The sequence below is a fragment of the Peromyscus leucopus genome, chromosome 3 (assembly GCF_004664715.2).
Source record: "Peromyscus leucopus breed LL Stock chromosome 3, UCI_PerLeu_2.1, whole genome shotgun sequence".
Lineage (NCBI taxonomy): Eukaryota > Metazoa > Chordata > Mammalia > Rodentia > Cricetidae > Peromyscus > Peromyscus leucopus.
This window is the reverse complement of record NC_051065.1, coordinates 74,691,622-74,709,271: the sequence shown is the minus strand read 5'-3', so window position 1 is coordinate 74,709,271 and position 17,650 is coordinate 74,691,622. Positions and strand designations below refer to the sequence as shown.

Genomic DNA, 17,650 nt, shown 5'->3' with positions numbered 1-17,650 from the left:
AGCAGCCACCGAGGATTTAACACTGGTTCTCAGCCTTCCTAATGCTGCAACCCTGTGGGTGTCGTGATCCACAGACTGAAAAAGACTGGCTTAACAGCACTGGGAAGACGTTTACACATGTTATGTACTCAACTTCAAATCTGCAGCTATGCACTTTTTATTTTAACTTAAAATTTTTATTGTGTTTATTCATTGTACACTAGATTAGATATTTTTACACAAGTATATATTGTTCACAGAACACACTTTCCCCTCACCTCACACCTCCTGTTTCACCATTCCCCGCCAGTAGTCTCCTTTGTTCCCTTGGACAAGTGGTTCTCAGCCTGTGGGTCATGACCCCTTTGGCAAACCTCTATCTCCAAAAATATTTGCATGATGATTCATAACAGTAGCAAAATCACAGTTATCAAGTATCGATGAAAATCATTTTATGGTTGAGAGTCACCACAACATGAGGAATTGTATTAAAGGGTCACAGCATTAGGAAGGCTGAGAACCACTAGATAGTTTCACTTCTATATGTCATATAAACATATGTGATTTTATATATATGTGATATATATATATATATATATATAATATAGATCTAAAATGATAAAAACATACAGCATTTGTCTTTCTGAGACTGACTTAATTCACTTAATATAATTACCTCCAGTTGCACATATTTTCATGCAGATGGTGTAACTACATTCGTTGTTGCTGAAAGAGCCACTGTGTATGTGCACCACAGTTACTTCAAATACTCATCTCCACTGCACCTACTGACACTATGAGAGCTAATGTGTAGGGTCTTCAGCAAACAGTCTTACCTTCAAGTTCTAGAAAGCAACCAGAGGAATGGCAATAGCCTTTTTTTTTTTTTCCCCAATAAATAGCTTCAGTGTTTCAGGTCTTATATTCCGATCTTTAATCAGTTTTCAGTTTACATTCTTGTTTTTTTCAAGTTCAGAGATAGGGATCTAGTCTCATTCTTCTACATGTGGATACACAATTTTGCCAGCATCATTTGTTGAGTACACTGTCTTTTTCCCAAAGTGTATTTTTGCATATGTGTAAAAGAAAACTGTAGTGGTTGTATTTGCTTGTGTTTACATCTGTCTGTTCCATTGATCAACATGTCTGTCTCTGTGCCTATATTATGCTATTTTTGTTACCATGGTTCTGTATTCTTGAAACCAAATGTGATTATGATGCCCCTAACACCATACTTTTGGCTCAGGATTGTTTTGGCTATTCTAAGTGCTTGTGCTTTTGTATGCATTTTAGAATTATTTCAACCATCAACCAAAGAAACACATTGGAAATTTTATAGAAAATGGACTGAATCTATAGGAAATTTTGTATGTCTTTTAATTTTTTCCATGTCCAGTTAATAATTTGGCACTATATAGTTAATCTCTATGATTTTGTGTATTTTCTATGATTTTCTCCTACTGTGGATTTCTGGTTTTATTTCATTGTATATTTGAACTTATTTTGCTCCAACGTTGAAAGAATGTGCATTCTTTTGTGTTTGTATGGACTGTTCCACAGATGACTATTAGCACTGTTTGCTCTGTGATGCCATTTAACTGAGATATTTGCTTATTTTTTGACAGCAAGTCATGTCTTTTGATCATAGAGGGGTATTAAAGTCACCCTTTTTGTATTGGTGTTCATCTGTGTTATGTCAGATAGTATTTGTTTTATGAAATTGGATGTACCCATATATTTGATACATACATTTAAAACTATAATGTCTTCTTGATGGATTATTCCCTTAATCAGTATGAAATAACCCTTATTTCTGTTTTGTTTAGATGTTAGAACAGCAATATTTCTTGCTTTGGAGTTCAGTTTGCTCAGAATATCCTTTTCACTTTGAGTTTGCATCTTTGATGGTGAAGTATGTTTCTTTGAGGTACCAAGTGGGGGTATTTTTTATTTCAATCTGCATTTTTCATTGATGGATTTAGATTATTTTTATTCAGTTATTACTGAAAGATATGTATTGATTTTTGTCACTTCATTGGTTTTATAGTGTTTAGTGTTTCCTGGTTCCTTTTGTGTTTAGCAACTTTTCTAGTATGGGTGATTTTTTTCCTGTACCTCCTGGGATGAGTTTGTCTTTCTCCTCAATCTAAGGATTCCTTCAGTGTGTCTGTACAGCTGGCTCAGTGTCATGAATCCTTTTACTCTCTTTTTGTTGTGGAAAGGGTGTCTTCTTCTTCAATTATGGCAGATGTTTTACTACATAAACACAAGAAGCATTTGTCCTTCAGTGTTTGCAATACTTCATTAATGCCCTCCTGGCTTTATGTTTCCGTTGAGAACCCTGCTGTTATTGTAATTGACCTGCCTTTATATGGGATGTAGTGTTTCTCTCTTATAACTTACAATATACTTGCTTTGTTTTGTATGTTCAGTGTTTTAACTATAATGTGGCATCAAGAGGTTCTTTCTCTTCTCACTGGGTGTTCTAACGGCATCCTGTGCATAGATGAGTATCTCCCTAAGTTTAGCAACTTTTTGATACGATTTATTGAAAGTGTTTTTTATGCCTTTAGCATTAAATTCTTATTTTTAATCTTTAGATTTGAATCCATGATTCATATATTTGACTTTTTTTCTGGTATTTCATGGATCTTGACTATTCTCCGTACTTTATTAATTCATCTCTTCCCTCAAACCTTATATTGTGTCCTACCTATAACTTATTATTTTAGTGAGGCTTTACCTGTTTGCCTTATTGAATTTTTCATTACAGTAAATGGTTTTATTTTTCTCAGTACTTATATTTCTTTATTGAACTCAGCTTCCATGTATTATAATATACTATTTTGACTTATTTCATTTGACCATTTTTGTTCTCTGGGAATTCATTTAGGAATTGATTTTTTTTCCTGCTTTATTTCTCAGAGCATACTTATAATAATTATTTTGAATTCTTTGTCTGAAATTTCATTTAATTTAATGTTATTAGATGCCATTACTATATCAGGTCCATCCCAGTCCTCGGAGGAGACCTTGATCTGGAGGAGGTGGGAATGGGGGTTGGGCTGGGGGGAAGAGGAGGGGGGCAGGAAGGGAGAGAACAAGGGAATCTGTGGCTATTATGTAGAACTGAATAGTATTGTAAAATAAATAAAACAAAACAAAAAAAGATTAATAATATTTTAAAGAATCCTTGTTGCTTTTGTTTTTTTATGTTTCTTCTGGGTTTGCATTGGGACTTGGAGAGCTAGGGTTATGTCAATGGCTGGAATTCTTTTAAAATCACACTTATACCTTCAATCACTAGTTTATAGTGTTCAAGAGGGATTGTGTTATAATAGTGCTGACATGTGTGATTTTTCTTTGCTAGACTGGTTTTGAATGCACTAGACTTTGTCACCAGTATTTCACCAATAATAGAATACTGCAAATATTGTCAGTATTCCTGGTAATGTCCATTATGAAAATAAAGTAATAAACTCAGCATTTGGGAGGCAGAGGCAAGTAGACCTATGAGTTTGAGGCCAGCCTGGTCGACAGAGCAAGCTCCAGGACAGCCAGGGGAGTTACACAGAGAACCCTTATCTCAAAAAAAAGTAATAATAGCAAAATTAAAAAAAAATGAACACCTTAAACCTCAATCATATTAGGACATGAAGGAACACTAATGGTACTGTTTACATGAATGGAAGTGGGGGAGGGGAGAGCAGAGTGGTTCCAAACAAAACCTAGTGGTTGGTATTAGGTCAATGGAGAAAAAGCAGAGGAGGGGAAAAGTAAATAAGAACATTATGAACAATGATTCACTAATATTAAGGGGAAACATTAAGGACAAAGGCAGGGAGATGTTGCAGTTTCGGTTAAAGGGAAAATAAAAAGAGAAGGGTAAAAAAGTGCAATGAGATCACTTGAAAACTTCCAGCTCTCCTGGTACTAAAGTACAGAGACTCCACACATCAGGTCAGCCTGGGGTTTCTTTTCCACCTATCAAAAGAAAATGCAAAATGAAAAAGTGACTATCTATAGGTTAAGATCAGAACAGGACAGAGTTGACTTGCTAAGTTGATAATGCATATTAAATAGAAGAGGAATAATGTTAAGGGGAGAGAAATGGGTAGGTTACAGAATCTGGACACAGTGGGGCCTGCTTTCTTTTCTGGTTCCTGTCACAACTCTCTTAACATTTCTTCCAGGGAAAACCAAGACTGAAGGTCAGCGTAAGTTTAAAATGGAAATGCCCATTATCTGTCTTGTCTCAATCATATTTATCTTCATGACAGACATAACTAGAGATGACTGATTATTTTATTGAATAAACATTCATTTGGTCCCTTTGATTAAAGTTATAAATGTGATTATTGGGCATCCTGTAGGCAGCTGTAAAAACTCCAGATTATAATAATGAACGAGTCTGACCAAGCATTTTCCTGTTTGACTTGGGCTGCAATGTGTGGACAAACCTCACTATGGAATAATGTCTCCATTTCAGGCACATACCTTTTTTCATGCAGTATATTTTGATCACAGTCTTCCTCCCATCATCTCCATCTCCTCATTCAATCAACTCCATGCCTTCTTTCTTTCTCTTTTTAGGAAAAAACAGACAAAATAAAAACAAACAAACAACAACAAAACAAAAAACTAAAAACTCCAAACCCAGATTAGAACAAAACAAACAAATAAACAAGCCCAGAGAAGCACAGATTGTTTTACCTTTGAGACATGATTTCTTAGTAGAGTGCCCCATGTTGCCAGTACTTACAAAACCTAATCTCCTTGGAAGCCCCGTCCCCATCTCTCCTGTGTTTCCCCGTTTCGTCCCCCTCAACCCCTTTCTTTCACCTTGTTTCTTTTTCTTACTTTGGCTTAGAACACTTTTTCCATACACAATATAAAATTTGTGATTCTTTTCTTTTGAGATAGGGTCTCATGTGGCTCTGGCTATCATCAAACTTACGTAGCAGAGGGTGACCTTGAACTTATGATCCTCTTGCCTCCTACATCCAAGTGCAGGGATTAGAGGCTGCACTACTACATGCAGCTTCTTTTTTTTTTTTTTTTTTTTTTTTTTTTAAAGGACTTGTGATGATAACTGTGCGTCTGGGCATCTCCTAGGACTCCAAGTGTTCAAGGAGGGTGGTTCAAAATCATTGGTCAGTTCAAACCCTCACAAGAGAGTATCAGCTGCTCAGTCTCTGTAGCTGACACTGCCATTCCACTCTACAAAGTCAGAACCATCAACAGTACATGGCATTTCATATGGAGTCTAACCACAGGCCTAAGCTATCTAAGATAGAATGTGATGCTGACTTTGGGAAGTGCCACCCTCAGTTAGAACAATGTCAGGATGCTTTCCACACACTTCTTGAGGATATGGTCTTTTCCCCTTCTCACTCTTTTCTTGGTGCCTGTCTGTGACTAGTTACCTTTGAGGTCAGTCAACCCCCACATGCTGAGGAGGGTATTTTGGAGAGCTTCCCATCCAGTTCCTATGAGCTGCTCTTGTTCCTCAACAGTAGTGAGAACAAACCTTTCCCACCTGGATCCAGACAACTAGCAAAAGCACAGAGCCCCAAGATCAAGGTCCTTCCCCCTGTGACATTTTAAGTGGCTTGAAATACCTGCTGTAGTATCTAAGATGATGGGGCTTCTTATGGAGCAAACAGTGCTTTGTGTCCGGCTGACACACATGTGTACCCCATTATCCCACCCACAGATAAATTCTGAAAGATTTACTCTGTTGTGGGGACTGAGTGAGCCTCAGGCTGCAGGGCTTCCCTGAGCCATAGTTTCACAAATCTAAAAGGAACACAGCCAGGAGAGTCTGCCATGATAGCCTCCACTGAGCAACCAAAGAGCGGACTGCCCTAGTGAATGAAACCATCATTTTAGGACAGGGTACCTGAAGAATAATTTATATTTGCTAATGGTGGCAGCCTCCTTTTCCCCCTTCCTTTTCCTCCCCTCACCTTTCCTTCCTCCTCTTCACCTCTTCTTATCTTCCCTCCTTTCCTCTCCTCTTCCTCCTCCTGTTCTTTCTCCTACTCTCCTCTTTCTTCTCCTCCTTTACTCCTTCTTTCTCTTTCTTCTTTATCTTTGTCTACTCATGTTGCACTTAGATTACTATAAAAACAAATGTGCATGTCCACTGACTGACCAGCTGGTGCTGAGAAAAACAGGCTGAAAGATTGAAGGGGCAGAGGGATCAGACCCAGAATTAAATAATGTGTAGTAAGTCTTACTATTTGCAAATATGAATCCTTCAACTTCGTTCTTTCTAAATTTAAAACATATTGTCTGCTTCTCTGCATTTTTGGATGAATTTTAAAATTACTATCAGTTCCAACCAAATGATCTGTAAGGACTTTACTTGGCATTACAATGAATCTAGAGACAAGTTTAGGGTGGTTTCTTATGTCTAGTTTTGGTTATGAGCCTAGCCTTTAATGGCTGAGCCATCTCTCCAGCCTGATTTCCTATTTCCAAAATGGTAGATTTCTATAAACATGGATTATCACCCCACTTATTTAGACTATTCGAAATTCTTTTAGTAGGACATTTCCTATAGATGTAGGACTTAACATTTTATATTTAAAATGTTTTATTAATTCTTTGAGAATTCCTTGCAATTTATTTTTATCATAAATTATTCTTTTGTGTGTATGTGCATGGGCAAGTCATAACACACATGTGGAATGAGAGGACAATTGGAGAAAGTTATTTCTATCTTTCAACCTGATAACTCCATGGGATAAAACTCTTCCTTTTCCTCTTTTTTCTTCTTCCTCCTCCTCTTCTTCCTCAATTAGACTTGGTAGCATCCATCTTCAGTGGGTGAACCATCTTGCTGGTCCTTTTTTTGGGACTTTTAAATCTTTTGCAAGAATCTTTCTCACATATTTTTCTTACATTCATGTCTGGTAGATGGTCTAATTTACTAATTATTTGAATTAGTGAAGACTGTGCATATAATCTATTATTATCATCATTATGATTAACATAATCTTGCTAGCATTTAGACAGAGGGTCTTTTGCATGCGGCACAAGCACTGTACCACTCAGCTGCATCCTAAGATACAGTCTTGAAGACTGTGATAATAGGCACACTCAGTTTTAAGTTAGATCAACAGGAAAGCTTTTCATGTTTCAGTATTGTTTGTGATGTTTGCTGTAGCATTTTGTTGTCAAACATTCAACATCAAATTTAGGAAGTTCACTTTGATTACTTTTTTGCATTATAATCACTAGCAGATACTTCTCACTTTATTGTACAGATCACATGATGCTTCTTTTCTAGTCCCTTTAAATTAGTGAATTACAATTATTTTTTCATTTTTAGCTAACTATGTTTCCTTTTGCTCTATGTTTCCTATGTGCTTGGTTTTAATTTATTAGACATCTGGTTTTTGTTTGTTTGTTTGTTTGTTTGTTTGTTTGTTTTTGTGTGTGTGTCTGTTCACAAGAGAGATTGGTCTGTCAAGTCCATAGTTTCCTTGCTTGGTTGTTTCCTTGTCACAGTTCTCTGGGAGGTTCTTATGACTTTCTTGTGGTAAAAGGTGTAAATGAATCCACTGGTAAAGTGATAGAGGACTGTAGTTTTCTTTAGTAAAATTAAGTTGCGGTCATGGATTTAACTTACTTAATCGGTACAGAATTACTATTTTATTTTTCCTGTGTCAGTTTTGATAAATTAAGTTTTTAGTAGGACTTTCCAGTATTGCTTTGGTTTTTAATATGTTTACAGAAAAGTATTTAGGATAGCCCTTTGAATGCCTGAATACTCTGCAGCTAGATTCTCTTTTTGTTGTTGATACTGTTTATTTGTGCCTTTCCTACTTTGTCTTCAGTCAAAGACAGCTTTTGACTTGGATAATTGTTTCTGCTGCTGGGCTCCTTGTCTGTTCAAGTTTTACTCTCAGGTTTGCTTTTAGTTCCTTTGTGTTGACTTGCCCCCTTTCTTGAGACAGATAGTGATGTCATTCACTGTGAGAGGTTCTCCTGTCCTAATATTCTCATTAGGTTATGTATATCCTTCTGAATGAAGCATTACCTGCATGTCACATATTTTGATTTACTATATTTCCATTTTCACTTATTAAAGTTAATTTCAGATAATAGGTTTTACAATGAGTTTGTTAGAAATATATTCCTGAATCTCAAAACATTAGAATATTTCTAGTCATTTTATTTTGCTGTTATTTAAAACTGCATTTGGGTTTCGGCAAAATGTATCACAACGTACAGTCTAATGTGAGGTTGATCTTTCTGAAACATCATTTTTCTTATGCTACCTTGCTTCCCCTTGAAGAAAATGTCCATAGGCTCCCTAATATTGCTAAAGAAAGCTGGATTGCAATAGCTTGGCATGTTGAGCCCACTGTGGTCTGATTCCTGACCAAGTTTTCTCTCTTGGTGTGCTCCTGAGTTCCAGATCCCCATGGAATTCCCTAAACAAATAGCCTTTTCCAGGCTGCTCTCCCAGGCTGGAGTCTGCCATTTTTCCATCCCATCTTGTACCTCTGGTTGGCCTCTTGTGAACCACCTAGGACCTGCCGGACAGCTCTGACTTTGCCCTTCTCTGGAGAAGCTGTTGCTGGATGGAGACGCCTCTTCTTTCTTGGTTCATCATATCTTTGCCATCATGTTTACAGGACTGCCTTGATGTGGTTCATGCTTGGAAGGAGATCTATTTCCCCTCTCTATTTCTGGATCCCATCACTATGTCTGCACAGAGAAGGCATTCTGAATAATGCTAAATATTGAATGAGTGTTTCAAATACACCTATCCTAATCAGTTGCAATAACTGTAGAAACAAACAAATCACTAGAAAGGTAATACCTATGTATTATCATCAGATTGGCTTTAAAGCATAAGCCTTGAAGTTGCTGTGGGATACCTTTTTAAGAGGAGTTGTTTTATTTTCCATAACATTTAGGTAAGTAGCAGAGAACAGAGAACATTACCTCTCCATGTAGAGAGGGCAGGGTGTGAGATGCAGATACATGGAGGTGATGCTCTGGAATAGAGTGGTTTTATTCAAATAAGAACAAAGGGCTCATGATTTATTAGTGCATGTAGGGGAAGTGCTGGAAGAATTCAAGATGCCTTACATATTCTGTAAAGCTAAACCAAACAAGTTTCAGACAGTAGATTCTATGGACCTTAAGAGGCATTTTAAGAGCTATTTATCCAATTTATCCACCCTTGAGGGGAATAACCTTGGGCAGAAGACAGATATGAGAGTATTGTATTTTTGCTTACATTTACTGATTCTCTCTCTGTCTGTCTCTCTCTCTCTTCCTGTATATGTGTGTGTGTGTGTGTGTGTGTGTGTGTGTGGTGTTGTTCCTGGGGGCTGCATAACCTAGGACGTTCATGCTAGAAAAGCACTGTACCATTGAGCCATATTCCCAGCCCATGAGAATATCATACTATAAGGGAATTAAGCTTAACAAACATATCTGCTCTCCAGGCAGTGATGTTGGGGGTTTCAGTGGGCTTATCTGGGAATAGCACCATGCCTAATCCCTCCCCAAGCAGGTTGTCTTCAAGTTGTGGAATAAGTGACTTCTTGGTAAATCTCCTGGACAAGTCTTAGAACTTGTCTTTGGGGTGGTGGGGAGGGGAGGAAGACTTTCTCTGTTTTACCTCAACTACTTTTTGAATTCTGACATACAGCATTCAGGGTTTCCTTCAGTTCACCTCTTCCTGTGTCTTTCTGCATTGCCCATACTGGCTCAATCCAGGGGACTCGGGTCCTGTAATTTGCTCAGGACTTGAATATGTAGAGAGCCAAGCTGATGCTACCAGTTATCAAATGCTTTGCAGGAAAGCAGCTCAGAGCCAGTCGAGGGTTTCTGAAGAAATGGGCAACCCATGTGAAGATGCAGTGGCTCATCCTCAGTGACTCGATGCCCAACCTCACAGAGGCATTTTGCCAAGGCTTGAAAACCCAAACTCTTCCTAAAATGGTGTTACACGTTTATCCTGGAACTCTTACTGGCAGCCACAGTGACAGAAATGGATGGAGTGCTGGAAACTATGAACACTGACAGACTATTTTTATTGTTGTATATTTTCTTTGCCCTCCTTTTCTCTTTCCCTCCCTCCAATCTTCCCTTCCCCTCTTTCTCCCTCCCTTCCTTCTTTTCTTACTTCATGAACCTATTTTGGGTACTCATAAAGTGAATTCCTATTGAACACCTAGGCCAGAAGTTTTTTTTTTCCTTTTTTTGCACAAAATATTTTTAATCCTTAGGGATTATATAAGAAGAAAAATGAGCAATGAAAAAATTGTACAACTTTTTCATCACTTCAAAATATGCCTCTTATCAACTTGCAATCAGTACTCCAACCTTTAGCTATTTCCTGTCTCCAAGATTTTGCTTCTGTAAATCTTTCAATATAATTTAAGTTGTATACATATAGTTTTGCATCTCAATTTTTTTATTTAACATAATATGTTGTCTTACTTATATTGGTTTTTTTTTGTTCCTATTTATTCTGCTTCATGGAACAGTTTTTTTATACACAGATATTCAGTTCTGCAGAAAGGGATGCCACCATAAAGGACAGGCAGACATGATTGTCATGCTGATTTAGTACAGGGCAATAGTTTTTGTTTTTCTTTTCTTTTCTTTCTTTCTTTTTTTCCTGGGTCACTTTGAATTTCTTTTTAAAAATTAAATTACATTCATACAATATATTTTGATAGATTTTGTCCACTCCTCTGACTATCCCCAGGCCTCTCCCCATCTAGCTTTGTTCTTTCTCTTTAAAACACCAAAATCAAAACAAAGAATTATTTAAAAATGTCAAAAAGAAGCAAAAGCTCTCTCTCTTTCTCTCTCTCTGTCACACACACACACACACACACACACACACACACACACACACACACACACTTTATTTTGTATTGACTGACTATTCCTGGGGATGGGGCATGGCCTGAAGTGTGGTTAATATACCTAATGAGATTCCATTGTAGGAAACTGATTTTTTTTCCCACTGCACCGTGTATCATTTACAAATAGCTTTATGGCTAGGGGGTAGGACCCTGTGTCTACTTCTTCCTCTTACTGCTGGGATCTCATCTGGCTTGAACCTGTAGAGACCTTGTGCATGCTGCTATAATTTGTGAGTTCATATGTGCATCAGTCCTGATGTGTCCAGAGGACATTATTTCCTGGGAGTTGTCTATCACCTCTAACAATCTTTCCCCTTCCTTTTCTGCATAGATCCCTAAGCCTTGAGGGGAAGGGGCTGATAAAGACATCTCATTTAGTCCAAAGACTCTTTCTCTGTGTGTACATTGTCAAGTTGTGGGTTTTTGTGTTAATTCCAACCTACTGCTAAAGAAAGCAAGGGTTGAGTGATACACTGATCTATGGGTATCTCAATATGTCATTAGGAGTAATTTTCTTGCTTTGTTCCTTTAGCTGAATAATAGTAGTAGATTTTTCCCCAGGGCCTATGACCTGTTTGCTCTTAGGTCCTTGGCAACTTTAGTGATGTCAGATATGGATTCTGTCTCATGGAATGGGCCTTAAATCCAATAAAAAAGTGGTTGGTTACTCCTATAATGTTTGTGCCACTATTGCACCAGTATATCTTGCAGGAGTGTTGATGTAACCAACCGTCTTATTAAATAAGAAATACAGAAACAATGTAAAAGAGAAAGCCAAGAGGTCAGAGCTCAGAGCTAAAATCTCACCCTTCCTCCTGCTGTGTCCCAGCTTCTCGGGAAAAAAAAAAAGCTATTTCCTGTGTGTAAGTAGATTTTCCAGTCATACTGCCTTCTCATTGGTTGTAAACCCAAACACGTGAATGCCTCGTCACTGTCTGAATGTACAGCCCCCTAGGTCTTAAAGGCATATGTCTCCAATGCTGGCTGTATCCCTGAACACACAGAGATCTATGGGATTAAAGGCGTGTGCCACCACCGCCACACTCTGTCTATGGCTCTAATAGCTCTGACCCCCGGGCAACTTTATTTATTAACATACAATCAAAATCACATTTCAGTACAATTAGAATACCACCACACAGGAGAGTTGCTATTATAGGTCTCAGGATTTGTAGATTTGTGATATTGATGATTACCTTTAACCCCCTATGGTGTGCAGAGTACCCCTTCCAGCACCACAAATGCTAGTCAGTAGGGCTGAAGCTTCTAGTTGGCCTTCAGCTCAACTTTTCTGTGTTAAATGACACAGTAAATGTCTTCATTAATAGGGCCTCACCATCAGGTTGTGAAGAACAACCAGTAGCCTTAGCAGTGGTATTGGAGAAGGGGATTGCATGGTCCATAAGTCAACCATATGTCACCTATTCCTGGCACTGGTAGCGTTAGATGTTTAGTTAGGGCATCGTCTCCCGCATTATATATGACTTCATTTAAATTCATATCTGTAGAAGCTTACATGTATATATATATACACAGACATACATATTTATATATATGGAAGCTGTGGTTAGATAGAAAATGGCTTCCAAAGGGAGTGGCACTATTAGGATGTGTGGCCTTGTTGGAGGAAGTGGGTCGCTATAGAGGTGGGCTTTGAGGTCTCTTGTACACGGAAGCCACATCCAGTGTGTCATTTCCTATGGCCTGCAATCTATAGATTTCTCAGTTCCTTCTCCAGTACCATGTCAGCTGCTATGTCCCACCATGATGTTAATAGACTAAACCTCTGACACTGTAAGCCACCCCAATGAAATGTCTTTCCTTTATGAGAGTTGCCGTGGTCATGGTGTCTCTTCACAGCAATGGAAACCCTGACTAAGACCCATGTTTCTACAGCAGTCTGTTCCATTTGGTTTTTCGAAAAGCCTTTGTGTCATCTGCCCCTCCCCACACTCCCTCCTTTGCCTTTCTCTCCCATTCTCCACCCACCTCCTCATTAACCCCCCATTCTAGTTGTCCCTTGCCTTTCTCTCCCATTCTCCACCCACCTCCTCATTAACCCCCCCCCCGTTCTAGTTGTCCTTTGCCTTTCTCTCCCATTCTCCACCCACCTCCTCATTAACCCCCTGTTCTAGTTGTCCTTTGCCTTTCTCTCCCATTCTCCACCCACCTCCTCATTAACCCCCTGTTCTAGTTGTCCTTTGCCTTTCTCTCCCATTCTCCACCCACCTCCTCATTAACCCCCCCCGTTCTAGTTGTCCCTTTACCTCATTAACACTGCATTCTACTTCCTCTTCCTGGGGACACCCTCTACTCCTCACTGATCCTTTACTATGGACCTATGTGTGGTGGTTATTTAGATTTTAGCACACACATTAAAAGCTTACAAGTCAACATCCACATGTAAGAGAAAACACACAATAATTGTCATTTTGAGTCTGAGTTATCTCACTTAGGATGGTTTTTTTTCTAGCCTATCTATTTACCTACAGTTCCATTTCCTTTCCTTTCCTTCTCTCTCTCTCTCTCTCTCTCTCTCTCTCTCTCTCTCTCTCTCTCTCTCTCTCTCTCATTTTCTAGACAGGGTTTCCCTGTGTAGTCCTGGAACTTGTTCTGTAGATCTGGCTGGACTTAAACTCAGAAATCCACCTACCCCTGCCTCTTGAATGATGGGATTAAAGGTGTGCACCACTACTGCCCAGCTGATTTTATTTTCTTAACAGCAGAACAATGTTTCACTGTATAAATATGACACATTTTTATTAGCCATTTCCCAGTAGACGGACTGGATATCCATCTTTCTGAACATACAGGCTTCCACTTAAAGTGGGACCTGGACCTTAGCTTCTTTGTGAAATGAGTTTACATGGGAAAATATCCAGGTACACTTCACTAGGAGAGCATAGGATGCTACCCCAGGCTTCTCACCCCAGTTAATTATCTCTAAGTTTAGCAGAAATACTTTAAAATGGGGCTATGAAAGATTCCAGCTACTTTGGAGACAGCCAGTGATGAAATAGATTCAGATCTGGAGGAAACCTGCAATATGGGGGACAGGGGAGGGTCTTTACTCTAAGCAACTTTATCAGTTGTTGAGTGTAGTGGGTACTAGTTCAGTGGCTGAGCAGTTACTTTGAAGATTTTCTCCCTAAGAAAGAATAGCTGTTAGCATTCAGGCACCTGTGCTGGCCTGCCCTTAGGGTCCTGACAGGATACATCCTCAGTTACAGCCACTAAGAGCATCCACCGTGTGCATTTGCTACATTCCCTTATAAAAGGCCGGCCCTACCTGGCTCTCATCTCTTTTTCTTCCTTCACACTGGTCCCCAGGGACCAGTCTCTGCCCTTCTCTGCCCCTTCACTCCCCTCACCAAAATAAACCTCCCATGTGGGTTTGTATGGTGTGACTCTTTTCTGCCATTTTAAAAATACAACAACAGCTTCATCGATTGGTAGCCCATGTCAAGTGAGAAGGATAAAGAGCTAGAGCAGCAGTTCTCACCTTATGGGTTGAGACCCCTTTGGGTTGAACAACCCTTTCACATGGGTCACCTAAGCCCATTGGAAAGACCAGCTTTTTACATTATGATTCATAACAGTAGCAGAATTACACTTATGAAGTAGCAGCAAAAATAATTTTATGGTTGGGGGCAGTAACCACAACATGAGGAGCTGTGCTGACGGGGGTCTCACACAGCATTTAGGAGGGTTGGAGACCACTGAGCTAGAGGGAGGTGGGCTGAGGAGACATGGGTCAGCAGTGCCGGCACACCGTGCTGCCGCTCAACACTATTGGGAGTCAGGTTCCCCGAAGCTCCGTGTCTCTCCATCCTGGGTGTTGGGTCAAATGGGAGCTGGTTAGAAAGTGGTTATCCCTTTCTTTAAAGAAAAACAAAACCTTATTGTCTCTCTGTCGTCCTGCTTTGTTCCTTTAAATTTCCTTTTCTCTCAACATGCTCACTTTAATTGCATCAATTCCACCCCATAAATCTATGCTTTCCTGAACTTTGATGAGTGCCTTGCAGATGTTCCTTTAGTGAATTTTCTTGATTCTGGCAGCGAGCGCCTTCTCTGCTTTCTGTGTGCTATCGATTCCTCATCTCCATTGCTGACTCTTCCTCAGATATTCTTGTGCGTTTGTCATCTTTAAATCAAGAGAGGTGAACATCACCTGGGTGATTTTTTTTTTTTTAATTGGCAGGTTCTGCCAGGTTCCCTGGGTTGTCTGCCAGGATGCTGGTGGAATCTTCAGTCTAGCTCAGAAGCTAGAAAACTAGGGAAGATGTAAATGTTTGTACCTTTTCATGTTCTAGAAGTACTCTGTGTGTGAATTCTTCTCTGGGTTTGCTGAAGTTCTGGGTCCCCTGTGTTGCTGACTTCCTGCTGACTGGGGCAGGGAGCTTGGGGTTCTGAGTGGGCTTTTTCTCTCAGGTGAAGTGTGACCTCAGCTGGGGTCTGCTGCTTCCCAGGGCCTGGCAAGCACTTGATTCTCTTGATACTGTGCCTTCCTGGAAGGAAGAGTGGTTAAAAATAGTGGAATAAGGCACTCCTAGTCATTTCAGTTGTCTTGATTAGAAGGTGTTAGCCACAAGGGCTGCATAGGCAGAGTTTATGGATGGGAGCTTGTTGCAGTAAAGGTGTTGCTCACGTTCCTGTTCAGTTATCCATGTGTTTCGAGCTTCCGTCTCACTGGTCACTCCTTCAGATGTCATCTGTTCGCTAAAGCTGATACTCAAAGCCAGGCCCCTCATCCACACGCCATTTAACCAGAGACAGTGAGCACACTGTGCTTGTGGAGCACTTTCTAGGGTGTGCCTTAAAGCCGCTTGGGTCTCTTTTCTGGGAAGCATATGAATTGCCACATTTTACACTTGTCCACACATATGTACAGCAGTCCCTCTACACAACAAGCACAATGTTGTCTTTTTAATTATACCACATTGTTCTCAAAAAAGTTGATGCCACTGTTAAATTGCATTCTGGTGTGTGACAGGGTGGAAGTCCATGGCCAGCTTGAATTTTTGCTACTTTTAAAACAATATGTTTTATTTTTTCAAGCCTTTCCCAGGTTTCTTTCCTTATTCTTTGGAATGAAAAAATTATAATGGTGTTTGTTGGATTTTTTTTCTTTTCACTTTCTTGTCTGATTTTTTAATATCTATCCTCACTTGCTTATCTGGGTTTTCTTTAGCCTACAAACATTTTTATTTTGATTAAAGCTGTTTTTATTTATCCCCTGGAAGCTGTTACAGGAAGGTGCTACCTTATGGTTTTTCTAGTCATAGTCCCCCTCATTTTCCCCCCATTTTGTCCTTTGCTCTTAGGTTTTAGGATTAAGATGGGTCCTAACCAAACATTCATGCTAAATTTTTGGTAAAATCTTTAATCTCCAAGATAAGGCAAAATGTTTTTAAGAATTTTTTTTTCTCAATTTGCTTTGCCAACCTAGAGCCCAGTTCAATGGTATCTGAGCTCCTGAGAGAGAGTCAGAGTTGGAAGCAGGCTTAGCTGAGAATGTATTCTGGTAAAGAGCGTCTGATTTTAGTCAAGAGCAGCCAGGTTCCCTGATGCAGTGTCTCTGTTCCTTGGCAGACAGGCTGTCCCCTGAGTGTGAATGACTGGCAGCACCTCCCATGCCCACATCTTATTTTGTGCCAACCATCCAGTGTCATTCCTAACGCTGGGGATGTAGCTCACGAGGCTGCTGGTCACCTCCAGACTCACAGAGACCCCCAGAGTCCTCTCTGTATGTTGGACATTGCCAGTACCGTAGAGACTACCCTCAATTAACTCTTCTCTGTATTCTACGATATTGAAATTTTTGCATACTTGATACTTGGATAACCAATACTTTTGCCCACTTTTCAAGGTTAATTTAGGAATTTTTTCTTAATTTTGAGTCATTTTTATAAACATCAGAAGAGTAGCATACAGCTTGTCAAGTACTGAGGTTTTGGGGTAGCCAAATGTCCTACGACTCCAGATTCAAGAGCAAACTTGGTCAAGTGGTCCACCTATTCTCTCTTGCTAATACAAGCTTCTAGGTACTTTGAAATCAGGAAGGTGAGGCAGATTGCATAAACCCATTTACGATGGAGATGTGACAATGATCTTAAATATTCTGTCAAGGCGTTTCTTGTCTGGGTATCTGTGAGGATCCAGGTCTTTGATTAACAATAATGACCGTAATTATATCAATAGTGTCTTACAGAATTACCCCAAGTTCCACAGTCTATCTATTATCACTGGCATTTGACCTTTCTATCAACTTCCAAACTTTGTTGCATGGCGCTTTATTTGATAATCATCAGGGAAGCCACCTAGCTTACCTGATGTGCATAGACGATACTTTGTGAGGCAAAAGTCAAATCCACATTTGACTTCCAGGTCTGTACTGTTTTCTACTAGTACTGTTGGCTACCAAACATCCTGAAAAGGTACTTGTTCTCCACAGCTCCAGTTATGTTCCTTGATCACCTGCAGGCATTGTATTGCCACCCCACACACTGTCCTTCTCCATCCCAGTGATTTCTGTGTAAGGAGAATGAGCCTCTTCATTTCTCTTGGATGATCTAGAACCCTCAGTTTACCACCCAGCCACATTTTTTGACAACTCTATTCTTCTTCTTAGGGGCATTCTTCCTGTCTACCAACATAATTTACTTGCACCTAAGTTTTCTATGGCCTTCTATGGCTATAGTGGTTCAAGAAACCTTCCCATAAGTCTTGAAACGTCTGTAGGCTATAGGGCTATGGTTTTCTCC

At 39.6% G+C, this 17,650-nt stretch overlaps 1 protein-coding gene across 5 annotated transcripts in view; it reads left to right on the top strand.

Annotated features, from left to right (window-relative positions):
- The window catches only part of Pde1c (phosphodiesterase 1C), a 413,422-nt gene that overhangs the window by 277,503 nt on the left and 118,269 nt on the right, over window positions 1-17,650 (top strand). The gene's annotated exons all lie outside the window — the stretch shown is intronic.